Genomic DNA, 22,408 nt, shown 5'->3' on the forward strand with positions numbered 1-22,408 from the left:
CGTTTTCGTGCTGTGCCCTGGCCTGAAGCCCGACTGGAACGGGTCTAGATAATTGGCTTCATCCAGGTACTGGGGCAGTTGTCGCACTACCACACTCTCAACAACCTTCACCACGAAGCAAAGGTTGGAGACTGGGCGATAATTCGCTAATGTAGCCAGGTCCAGGGAAGGCTTCTTGAGGAGAAGCCTCACTACCGCCTCTTTCAAAGAGGGGGGGAAGTAACCCTCACTCAAAGAAGCGTTAATAATCCCCTGGAGCCAGTCTCGTGTAACCTCCCGGGAGGCCAGCACCAACCAGGAGGGACACGGATCCAACAAACGTGGCAGTGCTAAGCCTCCCCAGAATCCTGTCCACATCCTCGGGAGTCACAGGGTCAAACCTCTCCCAGATAACATTCTCAAGATTCCCCTCCATCACTCCATCCGGATCTACCCAATCAGAGTCCAGACCTTCCCAAATCTGAGTGACTTTGTCATGCAGGAATTGCACAAAATCCTCAGTGCCGCCCTGCAAGAGGTCTTCCCTTGCTCTCAGATGAAGGAGGGAGTGGGTCACCCTAAACAGGGCTTCTGGGCGGTTCTCTGCAGACCCGATAAGAGCGGAAAAATAGTTGCATTTTGCCGCTTTTATTGCCACTAGGTAGATCTTAATATGGGACCTCACCAGTGTTCGGTCAGATTCGGAGCGACCGGCCCTCCAATCACTCTCCATGCGTCTTTTTTGGTGCTTCATCTCTCTCAGCTCCTCGGAGAACCAGGGAGCCAATTGAGATCGGCACCAGGTCAGAGGCCGCAAAGGCACGACACGATCCAAAGCTCCGATGGCCGCCCTATCCCAGGCGGCCACCGGCTCTTCAGTCGTGCCGTGAGCCAGAGTCTCAGGGAATGGCCCAAGCTCCGTCAGGAACCTATCCGGGTCCATCAGGTGCCTGGGATGGAACCACCTGGTCGGTTCCATCTCCCTCCGGCGAGGTGTAGTGGTTCGAAAGTCCATGCACAGGAGGGAGTGATCAGACCATGACAAGGGTTTGATGACTAAATCTCCTCTTTCCAGATCACTCTGCCACTGACCAGAGACAAAAATCAAGTCCAGAGTGTGTCCCCCCATGTGAGTAGGGCCTTGAACTACTTGGGTCAGGTCCAAGGCCGTCATGGAAGCCAAGAACTCCCGAGCTGCCATAGACGTTTCACTGACAGATGGCAGGTTGAAATCCCCCATAACCATAAGCCTGGGGGTATCAACCGCCACCCCGGCTATCACGTCAGGCAGTTCGGACAGGGCCGTTGCCACGCAGCAGGGAGCCAAGTACATAATCAGCAGGCCCATCTACACCCCATGACCCCACTTCACAAGGAGGGACTCACATCCGGCTATCTGAGGTACAGTGGTCTCCCTCGGACATAGACTTTCTTTAATAATAACTGCCACCCCGCCCCTACCCTGGACCCTCGGCTGATGAAACGCCCAGAAACCCGGTGGGCACATTTCAGTCAGGGGCACCTCCCCCTTCTGGGCCCAACCAGATCTCCGTAATACCCGCCAGATCTGCTCCCCCTCCTGAATAAGGTCGTAAATGAGGGGGGCCTTATTTACCACGGATCTGGCGTTGCACAACATCAGCCGAAGGTCCAGGCCCTGAGAGTCTGTGCTACTTGGGGAACGAGTAAAGCCTTGGGAACCAGAGTGCGCAATCGCACGAGAGCGCACTTCCATAACATGATATGGCCCCCTGCTTCCACCATATCTGCCCCTCCCACCCACAGTACAGATCATACGGCCCTCGTAAGGTCAAGCTCTAGTCCCCTCCCTGGTGTCCAACCCTGCATCCCTAATGCCGCTGCCCTCTGCCAGACCTGGCCATGACCCTTGTGGGTTCTCCCCCACTCCCACTCTGGTCATCCCTGAACCCCTTAAAATTTTAGTTAACAATGCATTTAAAATATAGCCACCCAATTTGCCAAGGGTCTCTAAGATGACTTACAATTTGTTGGTTTGTTTTATTTGCACATAGGGTGGGATGGAGGCTTCCTGGCCACCTTCATTTGCCCTTTTCCTTTTCTCATTTGAATTCAGCTGGAACTATTGTTTAGTTCCTTTCTTCTTTATCAAATAGATTATTGCTGGAAAGTAACATCTTTCTCTCTTTCTCTTATTGTCCAAGTACTGCATTAATTCCTTTAATTCCCAGTGAGAAAATTGGGGATTACATGCTAAAAATGAGGAACACCCTATATTACTGTTGGCATATGCCAACAATTTGTGTAGGCACACATGCATGGATTTCATACATACATAGGAGAGGTGCTAGTTGAAAAAGTTTGAGAAAATTTTGGGCAAGGGGCTAGTAAGGCAACATGGTTCATGGTTTGTGTGGATTGGGTCTTATCAAGTCTTCATTTACCTTGCGGAAAAAACAAGATACAAGTAAATCTGACTTTAGAAAGAAAGAGAACAGCAGAATATTTGAGAAAGCTAGAGGACATCAGTGCGGGATCTACATGGGTTGGATGAAAAGACTAGTAGATTGAATTTGGTCTGCATTCTAGCAACATAGTCTTGTTTTTGTTTTAATTCTGTCTTTCAGTTTATTCATTTCATTCATCCTAATGATTATGCTTCCCTTCTGTTCACTGTGAGCACCTCAAAAACTGATTCATTTGTGCCACCTCAACCAGCACATTTACTATGGTTTAAGTTTGATGAACTGTAACCTACTGCATCTAATATATAAGTGCTTCTGCTGTAACAAATTTATTAATACTTAAAGTGCCATAGGGATCCTTGCTCCCATTTCTCATTTTCCACCTATTAATATTTAGATTTGTTTTCTCCTGAACTCCTGCCGACCCAGCTGTTTGAAAGCATGCAAATGTGAGTAGATAAACAGGTACCACTTTGGTGGGAAGGTAACACTTTCTTGCGCTTTGGCATATAGTCATGCTGGCCACATGAACACAGAAGGGTCTTCAGACAATGTTGGCTGCCTTGACTAAGAAACAAAGATGAGCACCGACCCCTAGAGTAGGACACAACTGGACAGGGAATCCTTTAGTTTATCTTTTCTCCTGAACAGGTTGGGTAAGACTGTGGTAATCCATAAAGGTATTGATAAAAATTGCAACTGAAATATTCTAAATGTACATGCAAAATACTTCAAACATAACCAGCTGCTACTACTTGCAAATTGTCATGATTCTATTAGTCTGGAACGTATTTTCTGTTTATTTTCAAGAAAAACCAGGTTTACTTCCAATGTCTAGTGCAAAATTGTCTCTGGAGGGCCCTTTTCTACTTCATAGGAACCTTTAAAGATTACTTGGCAGTGAGAGCAACATTCCAACTGATATTATGTGGCCCAGTGTAACTTTGTTGTAATTTCCTACAATTGATTGATTTACCCAGTTACACTTGGAGTGCTAGACCAGTTTTGTCTTTTGTTTTTAAAGATGAGGAATCTAAAGATCTTCCAGTAACAAAAACCCTACAGCACTTGCCAAAAGCACCAAATGCTGTTAGGTGTCTTAATTTATACCTTTCTGAATATGTACAGGTAGTCCTTGTTTTACAAACTGTCACTTAGTAATTGTTCAAAGTTCAATGCACCACCAAAAAGCTTTTTACAATCCCTTTTCAAAATTATGGTTGCTGCAGCGCTCCCATGGTTAAGTGAACAAAATTCAGGTGCTTGGAAGCTATCCACCCTTACGACTGATCGCACGGATACTGCGGTGCCCCACAATATTCTCCATCCTGCCTAACTGGGTCATTGCTATCATCCCAAATTGGCGCCTGCTTCTGGGACAGTGCCATGCAGAATTCTATGTGTAGAAGCTGACGCAACACAAAGTCCGTTTCTAGAAGAAGATCTACAGTAAATGATAAATGACCAATCAGTGAGGAGGAAGTTACAGGACTATGTCAGGTGGGATGCAGGCACAAGGCCTGTGGGGATCCAGTGAGGAGGAAAAGAAGCTGAAGGCCTGTGGAGACCGCAAAGAGTGAGAAGGGAATGCTTCAGAGGATGGCAGGCCTGGGGCAGGCTACTTGTGAGTTGGGGAGGTACCGCAGTGTGAGCCTCTGTGAGGTCTTTCAGGGCCTCCCCCACACCTAAGGCATCCCATGGTCTGCTTAACAACCACATCAAGGGAAGCAGGGATGGGAATTATTAAAAGAAAGATGATCATGTGGACACCTTGCTTAATGAGAATCATGACTTGTGACCTTAATAGGCAGGCTCCATTGTGGTCCTAAGTCAAGGGCTAACTGTATTTTAAAGTGTTCTGCCTTTTGAAAGACACTTATACAAACAACCTTGGCTGCATAAGAAAGCACTCACAAACTCAATATGGGTATACATCCCCAATATATTGGAATTTATTGCCATACATACATTTTGAAGGATAGCGTTAAGAAATTCACTGAAGAAATAGCTCTCCTGCACAAATTCTACTTCAGATCCAGTTCAATTCAAGAACAATAAAATGGACCCATTTTTTTTCAAAAAAATATTATTTTTAAAAATAAATGTCAATTATATCTATCAAACAAACAAAAAACAGATTTGCACGTGTGAGTATATTTTATGACCTGTACAACCACAGATCCTCAACTTTCAAGACAACTGAATTAATGTTATCCTTCTCCTGAGTTTTGTGTGCTCACGTATGTTTGAATAAGCTGTCCATTAAACTGCACTTTAATATCTCCCCTGCTATTCTGCAACAAAAGATTTCTCCCAAAGATCCTTTGACAGCAACCAGAGGTTTGATTCCACATAAGAGTTCAAGGCTGGGGGTGAATCAGTGAAATAACAAGCAGTCATCTTAAGCAAGCTATCATCACATACGACTTGAGATCAATCTCAGTGATTCTTTGCATGACCATTTTGCCCAAGGGCAAGACAATGAAGAGTGCACAGATGTGTTTGCTTACTGAAGTGAATCTGACAAGGCAACAAGTGTGGGAGAAAAGGCTATCAATAGAAATAAGCTTCAGTGAAAGGAAGCCTCAGGATTATGTGCTCATAACAACAAAATCTCAGACATCACACACAGTAACTATTTCAGTTGTTGCCAGTCAAAAACAGCACTCAAGGAAGACAGATTGACAACATATTTCACCACAAAAATGGTTCAGTTGCTGTTTTATTTATATATTATCTTAAAATTCATGACTGAACAAGGATGAAAGAGCAGATAATATATAATATAATATATAAAAAGCAGACTACTAAGTTAAGATGCCAATAATAAAATGTTATGACTGTTAAAGCCTAAGCAATTAAATATACCTTTAAGTATACTCTTCACAGGCGTAGTTACTAAAATAAAAATATTGATATTATTTCTGAGGAACTCTATGCTTATAACGAAAATAGGGAGACTTATTATTTCAGATCAGCCTACCCTTAGCCACTCCCATTTGTCTTCTGCATTTTTATACCAGAAATAAAAGTAACAAAAGCACACAAATTTGCAAGCAAAGTTGAATACGGTTACAATAAATACCCTTACACACACATATACACACACATACACACCTCCCAACCTTTCCAGAAGCCATTTATCTACTTTCCATCATATTCTAATTATTAGTCTAGTATAACCAAGAAAACTTAGCAAGGTGGTATTACAAAGTTTAAATGGTGACATCACCAGTTGGAAGCAGATGTGATTCTTAACAGTTCAACTCATTAGCGCCCAGGGCAAGAATGTTTAGTTCTTATGGTTAAAATATACACTTTTTAACTTTTTCCTCATACAAACGAGGTTGTCAAACAAGTAAATAGTATTTGAGGAAAATATTCTTGGTCACAATCATGAGTCAGCAGGATGCAATGCTCTTGAAGTAATTCAAACCATCTTTTTAGGGTGTGTCAATTTTTTCAGCTTCCAATTTCCAATTAGGGGTGCTCAACAGTTGTAATAGGCCTTGGGGATTGTAAAGACATTTTGGTTATTTTAATATAAATTAGATGTGCTTGGTAAGTAACTACATAAATACCATAACTTTTTAACATTTTGTTTGTTTCATTCACACTTGCCATGTTTGTCATAAAGCACAACATTACAGGTTCTACTGCATCTATCCTTAAAAAAATCATTTTCAAATTTAATTTTTCTTTTTTACTGGCATCAGAAATTCCAAATGTTCCATCAGAGGTTTCATATTGCAAACAAGGTAATAGGGCACCAACTTGGCAATCACTCTACATGGAGTCCACTTATTTTTGTCATGAACATGTAAAAGAGTGCTAAACCCACCATTTATGGCAAAATTGAATTTCTGATCAATATTTAAAGGGATTCTTTGACTCCCTGTAAAAGAGCCCATGGCAGTAGGAATACAGGTAATCCTTGATTTACAATAGTTCATTTAGTGACCGTTCAAAGTTATAACAGCACTGAAAAAAGTGACTTATGACTGTTTTTCACACGATGATTGCAGTATCCTCATGGTCACATGATCAAAATTCAGATGCTTGGCAATTGACTCATATTTATGATGGTTGCATTGTTCTAGGGTCATGTGATCACCTTCTGATAAGCAAAGCCAATAGGGAAGCCAGATTCACTTAAGAATTGTGTTGCTAACTTAATGACTGCAGTGATTCACTTAACAACTGTGGCAAGAAAATTCATTCATCAGCAACTGTCTCACTTAGCAACAGAAATTTTGGACTTAATTAGTTGTGGTTTTAAGTCAAGGACTATCTGCATTGTGGATATAGAGAAACAGTATAAAAATCATAGTAATTGGCAATAACTAGTTGAGAAATAGACATGCTACTAAAAGTGTAATCTCAGAATGAGCCAGTACAGTGATCAGTAGTAGCGCTGAAGCTCCGAGGCCAGCAAATAAGATTTCATTATCTTCCAATATTATAAATGCAGCAATCTTTCTTAGATCAATACTTTTGTCTCTACCAAGCTTTTCTACATGGGTTTTGTTACAAATGAAACATTCCTGTTGTACACAAATGGATATAACCTGGGTAGTTTGTTATTGTAATATATCATCTGTTTAAAAAAGACAGAAAATATATTGATCATGACTAGTCTAAATATTTATCTGCTATTCAATCAACTTATTTTACTTAACAGAAAGCTGTTTATTCCTTATCATACAGTTAATTGAATGGCCCTAAGATGGCCAAGTATTATTATTATTATTATTATTATTATTATTATTATTATTATTATTATTTAATCTTTAGTGAGATTCACAGCCTTTGAGGCTGGTTAATAGCTCAGCAGCTCGAGTCCTAACCAAGGACCTAGGAACTGTTAAGGTATTGTCGGAGGATGTAAGCTGTTCCGAGTAAGGTGGTTTTTTTGTAGAGTCAAAATGTTAAGTCCGGCAAATTTAGAATTTCTAAATAGCGGGGTAGCCCTTTGGGTATTGCTCCAAGGGCTCCAATTACAATCGGGACAACACATGATTTCTTTTTCCACAGTCGCTCAACTTCAATTTGCAAGTCCTGGTACTTTGTGATTTTTTCTTGCTGCTTATCTTCAATCTGTGCATTGTTTAGCTGACGGGACCCGGAAGAGACCAACTCCTCGGTCGCTGGGAGCTATGTGGTAGAAGGCGGTCTTGAAGATAACCTGGCCCTGAGTCATGTAGGGCTTTAAAGGTAATAACCAACACCTTGAATTGTGACCGGAGACCAATAGGGAACCAGTGCAGCTCGCGGAGAATTGGTGTAATGTGACTGTATCTAGGTGAACCCACGATAGCTTGCGCGGCTGCATTCTGGACCAACTGTAGTCTCCGAACACTTTTCAAGAGTAGCCCCATGTAGACTGCATTGCAATAATATAACTGTGAGGTGACAAGGGCATGAGTGACTGCGAGGAGAGCCTCCCGATCCAAGGGTCGCAATTGGTGCACCAGGCGAACTTGTGCAAAGGTCACCCTAGCCACAACTGTCAGATGTTGCTCTAATCTTAGCTGTGAGTCTAAGAGGACACCCAAATTGCGAGCCTGTTCTGAGGGGGACAATTTCTCCCCCCCCCCAGAACCAAGGATGGACAATCAACATAGTCTTTAGGGATGCCGTGACTCAGTGGCTGAGACGCTGAGCTTGTCGATCAGAAGGTTGGCAGTTCAGCAGTTTGAATCCCTAGCGCCGCATAACGGAGTGAGCTCCCGTTACTTGTCCCAGCTTCTGGCAACCTAACAGTTCAAAAGCATGTAAAAAATGCAAGTAGAAAAATAGGGAATACTTTGGTGGAAAGATAACAATGCTCCATGCACCTTCAGCGTTTAGTCATGCCACATAACCACAGAGACGTCTTCGGACAGCGCTGGCTCTTCGGCTTAGAAACGGAGATGAGCACCGCCCCTAGACTAGTACAGATGTGTGGGGGAACCTTTATCTAAGATGGCCAACTGCAAATTTCCATTCTACTATTTCTTTTCATTCCTGAGCCAGTTTAAAACTATACACCTATCTTGCAGTTCCCATATTCTGTATAGCATATGAGGTTCAGTTTTGGCTTTTAAACTTGCAGCAGTTTATTTTACTATAATAGCATCCTGATTGAAGGGATTCAGTAGTCTTCTTAACATTCATTTCCTTGTGAATATTTTTTTTTACTTATTGTTGTGAAGAATGAGATATATCACTGTGTATATGGGTTTGCACACCTGTGGGAGGTGGCTCTTTCTCAAGTGGCAAAACTGTTACTTGGAACATGTTCTGTGTGACAATTTTACACCGGCACAGAGGTGTTTTTTAAAAATAATATAAGAAGGGTTTCCCACAAGCTGTTGAACCCAATTTTTCAAGTGCCAAAAGCTGAATTGCTTTTGTATTATTTCATATGGGGGGGACGACAACAATTTAATCACATAAGTAAATGATTGACAGCACATAGTGTGATCTGTAATACTGGTATTAATTTCACTGTGGTTTACGTCTTTACCATTGGTTTTGAACTACTATACTTATACAGGTAGACCTCATTTAGCAACTACCTTATTTAGTAACTGGTTGCAGTTACAATAGTGTTGAAAAGATAACGTTATAACCATTCCTTGCATTTACATCAGTTATCATCAATTGAGTTACACTGCCTTAGAGTGAAATAGGCTTACCAAGAGAAATGATGCTTTATAGCCTTTAGGCTGCTCCCCTGATTTCCCCTGATTTCTTTCTGTTCTGTTTCCCAGTTTCTTAGACAAGTGCTGATCCTTCTTTTGTTCCTTTGCAAGAAACAACGGGGAAAAATGTCCTCCTTAGTTTCTCCCACCATTGCTAAACTTCTCATAAGTTACTGAGAGGGGGAATAGCATCCAGAAAGGAAATGGTAGAAACACACAACAAGAAGTAAACTTGCCACACCAGGCAAATTGACTACTGACATAGCAACCATTCAATAGCAGTGGTTGTTCATAGGAAGATACTGAAATGGAATCCAAGTCAGACAGGAAATGGCAAGGCCTCCAATGTGTAGCCCAACATGTCTGAAGTACATTAATTAGTACCAAGATAATTACCAACTAAATACCAATGTTAATATTCTTAAAAGAAGTTGCTCTTTTGGAATGGAGACAGCAATTGTTGGAATGGCCATCAGACTAGATTAAAATGAGAACCAAAGATCACATGACCTAGCAAAATTCCCAACATGGTATATGAATGCCTCAAGGGTCCTTCATAAATATTCAGCAACATAATTCATAAATATTTGGCAACAATACACTCACCTTCTATGATGCCATAATAATTGTCTAGGTTCTGAGTGGTGGCAGGAATGTACTGGAATGAGAACTTCTCAGAATTGTGCTAAAAGAGTAACTGTACACCTCAAGAATCCAAAAACCATTTTCTGTCCTGATAACTGACTATTTAAAATTACTTTTATATGGACACCTCATGTCTATATAAGTGACTTATGTACTTGCATTTGACATTAGGATGCAAGTATATAAGGGCAGGATTTTTGCATTGATATCATCACATCCCAGTCCTCATTCTTCTATCACTGTTACTTGTGACACATGTCCATTACTTCTGTAGAAGCCTCTTGTAGGCTAGCAGAAATGCAGAAGAGAAACTCAAGGTGATGCAAGTGAAATGAGACCAATAAGAAAAAACACTTTATCATGTTTGGTGGACATGAAGAAAGCTAGAAAATTCTGGATTCAAATATATACTTTGATTCAGAAGTTAGATTAAAGATTAATATACAATTGACATTGCCCCCACTAATAAACTGACCCCAAGTAGCAACTACTTAAAGTAGGTTGAGTGTAGTGATTTTAACTGAAATTTTATTGTGGAAGAAGGAAATAAAATCAGGCCTCCTGAAGCATTGTAGTCTTTAATTATTCTAAAATCTCTTGAGAAACAAAATCTGCCAGGCATGATTGCTTCCAGGAAATATTATTAACTTTATCCTTCAGAGAGCAGAGACACAAAATGATGAGGACTTATTCTCAAGAGACTCCTTACCAACAGAGAAAACCTAATTGATGTAGTGGAAATCAACAATAATGCCAGGAAAGTATAGATCTAAAGCTTGGTTTTGAAAAATTTTCATGAATGAAGGTGAATTTAAAATTTTTATTTCAGTTAACTGGATAATTATCTGAAAGTCCATACTGAATTGGTGTATTAAATGGATACTGAAATTGGTGGTATGGCCACAGGAGCCCTTAGGAGACTTTAGATATTGCTAGATATTTGTGTACTAGTTTTGAGTATTGTTAGATCATTTCCTGTGGCACTTACATAAAGTGTAAACCGTATTCAAAGAGAGAGCAAAGTAATACCTTTACTCATCTTGTCAGTTTCTCCCAGCCTTACCTTCATCTTTTCCAAGAACATCAAGCGGGAAAGTCTTCATATGTATAATTCAGTACTTGGAGTCTTCCCCAAGTGTTTCATGATCTAAAGACATTATTTTAATTTTTTATACTTTAAGCTTTCCTCACCTCAGACATCTACAGGATTGTGTGTCTGGCATGTCAAGGATGCTATACTGTTATGGTATATTATTCCATTATCACCTGTGCAGCATTCCTAAATATCCTGACATCTTCCTAATGTCAATGGGAAGAAATGGACCATCTTATCACAGAATACGAAAATGCCAAAGCATTGAACTGTACTATGATATTTGAAGCTTTATGTCTGTCAGTGATTAATTAAGATATTCACTTCAGAAGCATTAGACATATGTATTCCAAGAAACTAGAAAGAAAAAGATGAGCAAGGTGGATAGACACGCTTATAATGCCAGAAAATGCACCATTGCAAGGCCAGAAGGACCAGGTTAGAATAGAATAGAATAGAATAGAATAGAATAGAATAGAATAGAATAGAATAGAATAGAATAGAATAGAATAGAATAGAATAGAATAACAGATTTGGAAGGGACCTTGGAGGTCTTCTAGTCCCTGCTTAGGCAGGAAACCCTATACCATTTGAAACAAATGGTTAGGAACATATCATCATGGAGAAACTCTACCTATGTGGTCACTAAGATTCAACACTGACTGGATGGCGCACAATCAACTGATCAATCCATTAAAAAAAAAAAAGCAAAGATATTTACTCCAATTTAAGCCAAAGAAATTTCAGCCAATAGATATTCCTAAAAAATTCTTGAAAGAACAAGATATGAATTTTTGCGCGGGGTACAGAATTTTAATATCTTTCGTTCCATTTCTTTTGGTCTACTGTTCTCAATCCAATATACTGCTACACTGATTTCAAAACACAGTGGATTGTCTCACTCACAATAGTAAGTGCTGTAAAGAGACAAAGCTATCAATATGTTTAGAATAGCAGAAATACATCTCTTGTTCCCATGATCAATAACAGCTTTCCACCCAATAATTGTGAGGCTTCTATCCAATGCATATCCTCAGTCATTTGGAAGAGAAGTTAGTATGTATTATTACTGGGCGGGGAGCGGGGGAGGGGAACTACCTGGCTATGGTTGAGCATGACAGGATTCTTAGGATGATAAGTGCATTGCTATTGTAATATTAAAATCTTCTGTTTCTTGTAGACATTCATATAGTAATTGATTTTATGGCTATTTGGAAGGAATGGCCTTTGTTGTGAAGGAGTAATGATGTTCAAACTTCTGATATACCTATCAGAAAAATCAGCTCTTTTCTGTAGCTTCTTGACAAAAGGATACTGATATCAGTTTCCTGACTGAATAGACATTGCCCCCCCCCCCCAAATGTTTGTTTTTTCTGTCTCCTTTTGTGGGGCTTTATTATTCTAGCAATGCATCTGAAAGAGTATTTGCAAGGACAGATAAATCATATCCATATATTATTCATTATATCTATGCACCTAAAATAGGTAAATATGCCTGCACATATCTATGAGAAATATTGTGCCTTTTCTACACAATTGTGCAATTTTTTTCTAGAGCAGTTGTTCTCACTCTCATTCATTTCTATTATCCCTTGGAAGTGCAATTTATTCCCATGGTTTCATTCAATGAGGGAAGATTATTAGGGAGGATTGCTGGTAAGATTGCATTAACCTATAAGCAATATTAGGGCTCCTGCAATCTTTTGTGGTACTTTGCTCAGTAATTCAACAGTTTCCTTTGGACATCTGAAAGAACAGCTGATTCCTATGGCTTTTTGAAGGAAGAATAGATGCTGTGGAATAGTAATGAATTCCAAGGCTATTAGAGTACACTCTCAAATTTACTTGTGACCAGTATTGTAATTCTTTGTAGGTTGCTATTATTCCTTTGGGCATTTGAAAACACAACAGATTCCTAGGGTTAATAGGAGAAAGTGAACATGGCTGTGATTGATTGTGATATATGAACACTTGGATTGCTAGCAGTACAATTTTATATCTTCAGGAGCAACACTGTTGGTCCAATAGTTTTTTTTTTTTAATGAAGCTTCTGATGGCACTATAAATTAAAGAAAATTCATCCATCTATCCATCCATTGTTAGAGAGGGCACAATTGCAGAAGTGTTACGATCTTTAGGAATTGAGGCTATTCCATCTGATATCAAGGAACATGACAAGGGTCCTTCCTTATTTTATGTTTATGCCCAATATATTTTGTTGGGTGCTGGGTACTTTTCCTATAACTCTATACAAAGGACACCAAATTGGCCTAAGCATAAGATCCAAATCTCTGCTTTCAGACTTCTTGCTCACATAGAAGCTAAAATATATGCCATTGAACAGTTTCTCCTGAAAAAAAATGTGTTTAATTTTAATTAATTTAATTAATTCAATTTATATGCCGCCCCTCTCCGAAGACTCAAGACTCAGTTCCACATGCATGGACAATACCTGACCAAGAATGTTTTTGTATGCATGATAATGAAGGAAGGAGGAACTGCAAAACTTCAAAATTGGAATTTGGGACTTATAAAATTTGAATGGAGCTCATAAGAGCAATTAGGTGAAATCCCAATGGACAATCTAGTTCTCTATTTTAGCCAAGTTCTAGCAAAAGGTTTCTTAAACTTTGTAGTATTATGACCTTTTAAAATTAGATTTGAATTTATGTGATTTCTCCCAAACAATAAAACTTAAGGGTTAGGGTTAGGGTATTACCACTATATATACTACTCAAAAAAAATAAAGGGAACACAAACAGAAGACATCCGAGATCTGAATGAATGAAATAGCCTTATTAAATACTTTGTTCTTTATATACAGTAGTTTATACACTGCTCAAACAACTAAAAGGAACACAAAACTACTGTATGTAACGAACAAAGTATTTAATAAGGCTATTTCATTCATTCAGATCTCGGATGTCTTCTGCTTGTGTTCCCTTTATTTTTTTGAGCAGTGTATATAGGGTTGAGCAAAAATATAAAGATACCATATACTTTTAATAATTAAATTTTAATCTATGTACTAGAGATATCCTCAAAATTTTGAAGTATCACAATTGTCCACTGTAGGTTTATCCAGATAGAATTTGAGCAAGTTTTGCCCCACTCTTGCGTTTGCAAACTTAATGAGCTTTTAAAAAGTTTCATAGTCAATCTCTCTGTCCAAATCACAGCAGCCATCCAGGCCAATTAGCTCACCTAGCAAAGAATGCAGTTTGATGTTTATTAAACATCAGAAACCATTAACAACAATTAACTGGCAAAACAGGACAAAAGGTTGACAAAAAAGGAAAGGAAAAACATGAAAAAGGCAATAATTTTATATTATCTAATGTAGTTTTATTTAACGGAAACAGTACTGCGGGTAATTAGCATGGATAATCCCAAAGAGAAACTTTTGGTTATTGAAGTTTTAACTTTTATGTATATAACAGCAGAACAGAGATGGAAAGTCAGACACTAGGTGATCCTCTATTGTGCCCCATTAAGGAAACCGTTTGGGGATGATATACCTGTTACTAAAGCTTGACCTTATAAACAACAACAAAAAAAGAGAGATTGAGATGCACTATAAGAACATTACTCTACAAACCACCAAGAAAGCTGACTAGGTGACAACCCCTCCCAAGCACTCCATTTTCACCCACTCTACTGTTGTAAAGATAAAGTGGGAACTGAAGAATTTAACTTTTAAAAATGTATATACTGTACAGTAAGAAATAGAAAAACAATAGCTAGGGCTGGCTCTAAAGACTTTTTCCAGTCATATCAATGAGTAAGGACCACAATGCGTAAGTAATGGCTCCTGGGAACTCCATTTTTTCATAATATAGCAAGATAAGGAGATGAGGGAGGGAACAGTTCAATCACACTGGGTTCATCCCTTTTCTACTCTTTGCAAGCTTTAAATAAAGAACAAAATCATACCTTGATTTGGAGACAAACAAATGTTTAACATCATACATAATAAAATCCAAAGCATAAACTATTAACTCGGCTTGCTCTTGTTACATTCCTTGGAGTCCTATGGGACTCCAGTGCAGCTAAAAGACATCCCCTCCAGTCTGTTTTGCCAAACATTAGGGCAAATCAGGTAATCAGGTGCCAGGCAATTGGTTCTTTTGGATCCAGAGACAATAAGCACACCAATAAATAAAGGGATTTTAAGCTTTGTTATTAGTTTAAGCAAACAGATTTAAAAGCAAAACATAAATAGCATCATACCAAGCAAGATGATATCCAAATCTCTTGCTGCCAGGAACTTGTTAATAATGACAGCAGAGATACCCCAAGGATAGCCAATTTCCAATGCTAGGTTTCATGCAGAATTTCCCAAATAATAACAACAACCACCCCAAGGTTTTTATCAAAACCTGGCACCGTGACTACATGGCCCTGTTATGGTCAGGCAACTAAGATTTCACCTTGACTGGATGACATATGACTTTGGGATGGGAATCAAAAATTGAGATTATCACAAGTTTGTAACTATGTAAAGATTTCCCCCCTTCTCCTTTATTCGGTAAACAAGAGTAAAAAAAAGCAAGCAGGTTAAGCTTCTAGACCACAGGTGTCAAACTCACTGTGTCACGTTGCTGTCACATGACATATCGTGATGTTTCCTCCCTTTGCGGAGCTGGGGTAGGCGTGGCCTGCGCATGATACATCCAGCCCGTGGGCTGCCAGTTTGACATCCCTGTTCTAGACTTTTCTTAATATGACGGAGAAATCAATATATGTCACTAACTCCTTGAAATAACAATGGTCTTCTGGATTGCCACATCTTTCTAATATTAAATCATAACATTTGTGCATTTGCACAAATTGTATTGTTTTCATTTATGTGGCTTTATAAAGTACATGTGTGTGTATTAATTCCTAGAGATATTCATTGCACACAACTTGGATGTTGGTACTGGTTAATATGCGGAAACGGACTTTTTCTTGAATGCTTAAATATTCAGGGGAAACTACCGTATTTTTTGGAGTATAAGACGCACCTTTTTCCCCCAAAAAAGAGGATGAAAATCTGGGTGCATCTTATACTCTAAATGTAGCCCCCCCCAGCTTCTCAAACGGAGGTTTCAGAGGCTGAAAAAAGCATAAGAAAAGAAGCTTCAGAGCTTCAAAACAGAGTTTTGGAGGCTTTTTTTCTGAAGCTGTTTTGGAGGCTTTCAGAGGCAGGAAAAAAAGTTTTTTCTGAAACAGAGTTTCAGAAGTTTCAGAGGTAGAAAAAAGGCAAAAAAAAAAAAAAAAGCAAGGCACAGAACTCACAACCAAGGAACCTGTTACTAAATTTCACCTCTGAGAACAGCTAATTGGGGGTATTCCAGGAGGCTGATCCACCTGACAATCAGCCTTTTTCTTATTTTCCTCCCCAAAAACTAAGGTGCGTCTTATACTCTGGTGTGTCTTATACTCTTATAAAATACGGTAATACTTGAAGACATTAAGCTCAAAATACATTTGATCCTTTCATCAGAAATTTCTGTTACACTGATGATGTTGAAGAGGTTCAAAATCACCACTGAAGATGTTGCTTATGTTCATGAACTTAGTCAAAGACCAGATGCATAACCTTCACCCTCTTTCCATGCATTTGTGAAGCTAAATAAGACTTTTACCAGCTACAATAACCCCATCAGTTATCTGTGCAGTACTGTAAACAATGAAATTCTTATTATGTACTTAGAATTCACAGTGCTATTTCCATGGTAACTCTGTTTTCATGTCATATCTTTAATGAATAGGTAATGAAAGAAATGCTGCATTTACAACTTCATTACCAGATATTTTTTTAAAAAAAGAAACACATCACCAGTAAATTTGAATGATATAAGCTGTCATTTTTAGAACATGACAAAAGTCACATTCAGATGCCAAGATTATTATTTTCAAATGTATGTCTGTGTTTGTGTGTGTGTGTGTGTGTATCTACCTACCTACCTACCTACCTACCTACCTACCTACCTACCTACCTATCATCTATCTATCTACCTATACACACACACACACACACACAAACATGTATTTGTGTATGTGTGTGTGTGTGTGTGTGTGTGATCTTGTGTGTATATGTCTCTGTCTTCTGAATGCATTGTATATTGATATGTACACAAAGACAGAAATTCAAATCACCACATTTTGCTTTTAAAGGTAAGTCCATAAAAACTTACAGAAGTTACAGGGAGGGACCCAAAAGGTTTGCAATGTCCTATGGCGTATGCTTGTGAATCTTAATATAGGTTGTGTAATTTAATGTATAAATAAATTACAGAAGTACTGACTCATATACATATTGTTTACGGTAAGGTAGAAAGATATCAGAAATGTATTGTACTGGAGACAATGCTTTTCTTCAGGAGAGAACAGACAAAAACAATTCTAGTCACTCAGGTGAATCAGTTGAAGGGAAGCTGCCAGCTAATATATATAAAAAGGATATAATCACTGCATCTAGCTACAACACCAAATGAATCACTGAGCCATCAAATGGGAATGCTTGCTGTCCTGACAGATTCATCCTACTGAGTGTGCCTCCTGGAAAAAAAGATCTACTTGTCAGAAAGAAAAAATCCAGTTCAGCTAAAGGGGAGGACCCATTGATGGCATCTTCCTAAAAGGAAATGAAATGAAAAGGAATCTGGAAGGGAATGAATTTCAAAATAGAATTCTAACTCTGTTAAGCAAGTTTGGACCAGGGGTAAAATCCTCCCAGTTCGCACCGGATCGCGTGATCCGGAACTGATCTTGCCGGCTAGTTCGGTGATCTGGTAGCAATGGCGGAGCAAAGCTCCGCCCACCTGCCTGGGTAATGTGTTCATTACCTTTTGCGCATGTGCAGAAGTTTTTGCGCATGTGCAGAAGTTTTTGTGCATGCGCAAAGGTCTGCGTGCGCATGTGACGCTCGCACACGTGCCGGGCGTGTGCATTACCGAACTGGTAAGGAAGGTAAGTAGATTTCACCCCTGGTTCAGACCAAATGTGACATGGCATCAAAGTACATCTGATATTTACCTGCTTGGTTTCCAGATGCAAATAGCATTATTCAGTAAACTTTTAGTTAGCAGGCAAAGGAAAATTTCTTGTGCTTTTCCTTCAGACTTGAGGAAAACCTTTCCTCTGAAGCCTGATCATTGAGAGGAAACCCTCTATTGGCACCTGCTGGGGAGAGGGGAGGTTATAGATTTTCCAACAGCTGGAGCATGGCAGGGAGAGGTCCTCTCCATACCTGATGCCATCCTATTAATCCTCTCCACCTGCAAACACAAGTTGCATTTGAAAACACTCTGCTTGTTAATGCATTAGTTATCCCACTGCTTTTGACCTTCCCAAGAGTAGCAGCCATCACTGCACCCTAGATCTCATGCCAGGCATGCATAAGAATGTACAAGGCATTGCTGACCCATATTTAGTTTTTTTTCTCTCACTCCTAGCAAGCTGGTAAGTCAACCCTAATGTCATTTTCCTGTATTTACAGTAGCACAGAAGAAGATTCATTCTTAAAACTGCTGTGCTTGTAGGTGACAAGTTCACTTGTCCCTTCTACAAATTACTGTAAGTCAATTCTTAGCTTATGGTAACTTGGACTGTCTGAATCATTTCCCTTCATCATTTTATATACTTCCATGACAGCATATTTCCCAATTCTGGAGATGAGCAGCAGCAGAAATATGTCTGGACAGCTAGATTACCATGAGCATAAAATCAGGAGGAAGAGAATGATTTCAGGAGGCAACATAGACTTGTCTTTTAGGTTAAGCCTCAGCTCGGTTGAGGTTTGATGATCAATTGCTAGATGTACTTGATCACAACTGTTATTTGTGTCTTTTGGCCAGTATTTGACTCCAGGAAATTGCCTGGACTAATCCCTGCAGTTTTCTTGATAAGATTTTCAGAAGAGGTTTGCCATTGCCTTCTTCCTAGGACTGAAAGACAGTGACTGGCACAAACTCATTCCACTAGCTTTGTTCCCTATAATGCATGGTCTCCTGGTTTGGTGACTTTAACCATGACATCAAACTGACTCTCCTTCTGTCACAATCAAATGGCATTAAGCCAGGTGCTCTGAATTCCAGATGAGCTGCAACATACTATGAAAGTATGCTAAGAAATAATCAAGGGATTTGTCATTAGGTTTCTTTGGCCTTTATTATCTAACACTACCTTAGTTGGGGAGATCCCTTACTATGAATAAATAACTGTATTTAAGAAAGAGAATGACAGTCCTTCCTACATACCCTGATGCTTAGGGTATGCTTAGCGCATTGTAAGCCGCCCTGAGTCTCCGGAGAAGGGTGGTATATAAATCAAATTTTAAAAAAAATACGACTGTGTATTTCTGAACTTGACAACACTCCAATACAATCTAATAAAGCTGCATAGGATCTCTTACCTGAAACATGACAAGGATCAGAGATTATCACCATCTTTTGAAGTTGAATTTGAGAAGAATATCTATTTCCCACTCCATTTTTTTTTTTTACTCATCATTGGTTTGCTTGTTCACATGCCCTCTTCAGGCAGAACTAGGAGGAGGAGCAGTTGTTCTTTCTTGGAATTTGGATGGGAACTATATCCACCTGATGTTAGTAGACTTCAAAGCTCCATCAACAAAGCCAATGGCTGTGGGGTATATAGGTCCAGGCAACAATCAAGAACTACCACTGCCTAGAAAATGCCTATGTATGGTTTTTGCTATTTTATACCCCCCTATATGAATTAATGAAAACATTTCTGAATATTCTATTATGTAGGAAGGCAATCATATTTCATACAGATATTAGTAATGGGACCTAGAGTTCCAAAAGGAAGAATTCTTCTCCTTAACAAGAATTAATATTACAGAAAACATGGATTCTACATTGCTGAAAACAGACTAATGAGCAGAAGCCGGGTGCCCAGCTACAAAAGCTTTCATTCTCTAATTGTCAAAAAGCATTAAACATCAAGTATTTATTCTGTAGCAGAAGAAGAGGGAACAGACTTCAGTGCCTCCCTCACCAGAGGTTGTCTCTAATTGTCATGCATAGATTGCAATAGAGGCTATGGAGAGAAATTTGTTTGCATTTATTAATCAAAAGGAGTCAAAAGCGCACAAAGATATCATCAAGGCTCCCTTGTGTTAGGGGAGGCTGACAACTAAAATTTCTGATGAAGTGTTTGCAGAATGTTTGCAATCTGTTCAAAGCCTTTTTACTTCACAGGTGCAAACCTTTCTATCTGTTACATCAAAGAAACAATTGAAAAATTAAACATAGTCAACATTGCCATACAAGTTTTAATCTTCTATTTTGAAAGGACAATGGGGGAGAGAGAATTAATTTCAAAGCAACATCCTTGGTTCTCTCATGATTCATGTGTATGCATTAGTATTTCATTTGGATTTTTAAAATGGATGTTTGGGTTTAGCCCAATTTCATCCTTGCTGTTTTATGAATAAGAAAATACGCTTTATTCTTCTTGTGCTAATATATCCATAGACTTATTATGGATTGCAAATGTCACAGACAGGTTAAGTAAAGGCACACCACAGAAAATAGAGTATTAATTATTTTCCTGTGTTGCTAGAAAACTGAAATACTATAAGAGTAATTATGCTTATTTTAACCACCACAATGGCACTTTATAATGGGCTATGTAACAACATTGTTTCCCTTTTTATCTTTAATTTATTCTGAACTTAATGAGATATGGGGATATAGCCTATGAAGCAATTTGATAGTTTTAACTCCTCTCTAAATTTTTAGATTTGAGCAGGATGTTCAGGATAATCCAACAATTCCATCACAGCATTTCCTACAGTATTAATAATTTTCGGTCTTTAGGTATATTTTTAAGTATCCTGAACAGTTGATTGAGCAGTTACGTTAGACTGCTGACATTAACAAAAATAGACATTTTCTTTGTGTTCTTATCAAGATGTGTTATACATTCGCCTATGCAGGCCTGAATAGTTGAGATGTTTGGGAGAAAAAAAAAAGGTTTAATATACAGTTGTTTGTGTGCTGTGCTCAGTTTATATTGACACAATATTAGTTTGGAGACAATGAGCCCTTTCAGATGTTTTGGCTGCCTTTCAGCTAATACATATAATTCAGATGTTTGGAGAAAAAAATGAATTGTGTGGTAAATGCATGCAAGCTGTCAGTCACAAAGGGGAAAAAACGCAAAACATAACATATACCGACAGAATTTTCAAGAAAAGTGCCTATTGAATGCTGCTATTTTCAAGAATCTAAATGAAGCAAGACAGATTAGAATGGACTTCAAAAAAAGTAAGTGAGTCAAACACTGAGAATCAAGCCCTGTGATAGAAACTTTAATGTCCTAACCAGGGGAAGGGAAATAAGCTATTAGAGAGAGGAGAGACAGGTTTTGTAGAAAAAGAATAAATATGTTTCTTCACAGTTATAGCAGAGCCATATCAAATCAACCTATTCATTCCCCCCCCTTTTTTTTTTACAAATTAGAAAAAAGGAAAACTCAGTCATCAATCTCCTGCCATATAGTCGCTGCAGCAATCTGGTGGATTTGACATCCTTTGCCAACCATTAAGCAGTTCCCTTACAGCTACTTAGAGAACAAGAATATCACCTCGAGTTGGTTGCAAGAAAAAAAATTCTGTTCCAACTTTGCCTAGATAAATCCAGAAAGCGCACTGCAATCTCACCAGAAGTCTTACATCTGCCTATCCCTTCAACTAATCAGTTAATTATTTTTCCTTTGTACAGTACATTGCCATCCCCCCTTTAATCTAGTCAGTTCACATGAATTCAATATATACTGCTCAAAAAAATAAAGGGAACACAAGCAGAAGACATCCGAGATCTGAATGAATGAAATAGCCTTATTAAATACTTTGTTCTTTACATACAGTAGTTTATACACTGCTCAAACATCTAAAGGAAACACAAAACTGCTGTATTTTATTTATTTTTATTTTATTAAATTTCTATACCGCCCTTCTCCCGAAGGACTCAGGGCGGTGTACAGCCAGAAATAAAACCATGACAATATAAAAAATGTATCTAACGAACAAAGTATTTAATAAGGCTATTTCATTCATTCAGATCTCGGATGTCTTCTGCTTGTGTTCCCTTTATTTTTTTTTGAGCAGTGTATATTAAATATAGCTAACATTCATAGAAGTACATATTAAAATTGCACACTTTCCTTTTTGCTGTGGAGAGGAAATTAGTGACAGGAATACAAAAAAAAATTAAAGAGAATTAAAGAGAAAAGCTTGGATGAGGATGTTTGATCTGATGGGTACAAACAGATTCTTTCTGTTGTGATTAGAATTAAAGTTCCAATGGTTAGGAAATATTGCAAAATTTTATACTAGTTTTCCTCAATTTGGTGCTCTGCAAATCTGTTGGGGCAGCTGCTCCTAGAATTAATCATGTATTTCTTCTTTCTTTTTAATCATAACTTTGAATAAAACTAAAAGAACAATATATGCAGAAACAGTATCTTAGACAAGATTAATTAATTTCGTAATCATAAAAATATTAAATATAGTTCTGCTATTGAGGTTAGTCCAGATAAAAATA

At 38.6% G+C, this 22,408-nt stretch overlaps 1 long non-coding RNA gene and 1 pseudogene across 2 annotated transcripts in view; both read right to left on the reverse strand.

The window, feature by feature from the left end:
• LOC117676715 (uncharacterized) overlaps window positions 1–22,408 on the reverse strand; it is a 189,457-nt gene that overhangs the window by 108,510 nt on the left and 58,539 nt on the right. The gene's annotated exons all lie outside the window — the stretch shown is intronic.
• LOC148113130 (uncharacterized) lies at window positions 98–1,618 on the reverse strand (annotated as a pseudogene). Its single transcript, XR_015728464.1, has one exon. The product of XR_015728464.1 is annotated as an uncharacterized LOC148113130 (transcript).

This window comes from Pantherophis guttatus, chromosome 6 (genome assembly GCF_059756535.1).
Source record: "Pantherophis guttatus breed Tessera chromosome 6, ASM5975653v1, whole genome shotgun sequence".
NCBI classification, from domain to species: Eukaryota; Metazoa; Chordata; class Lepidosauria; order Squamata; family Colubridae; genus Pantherophis; species Pantherophis guttatus.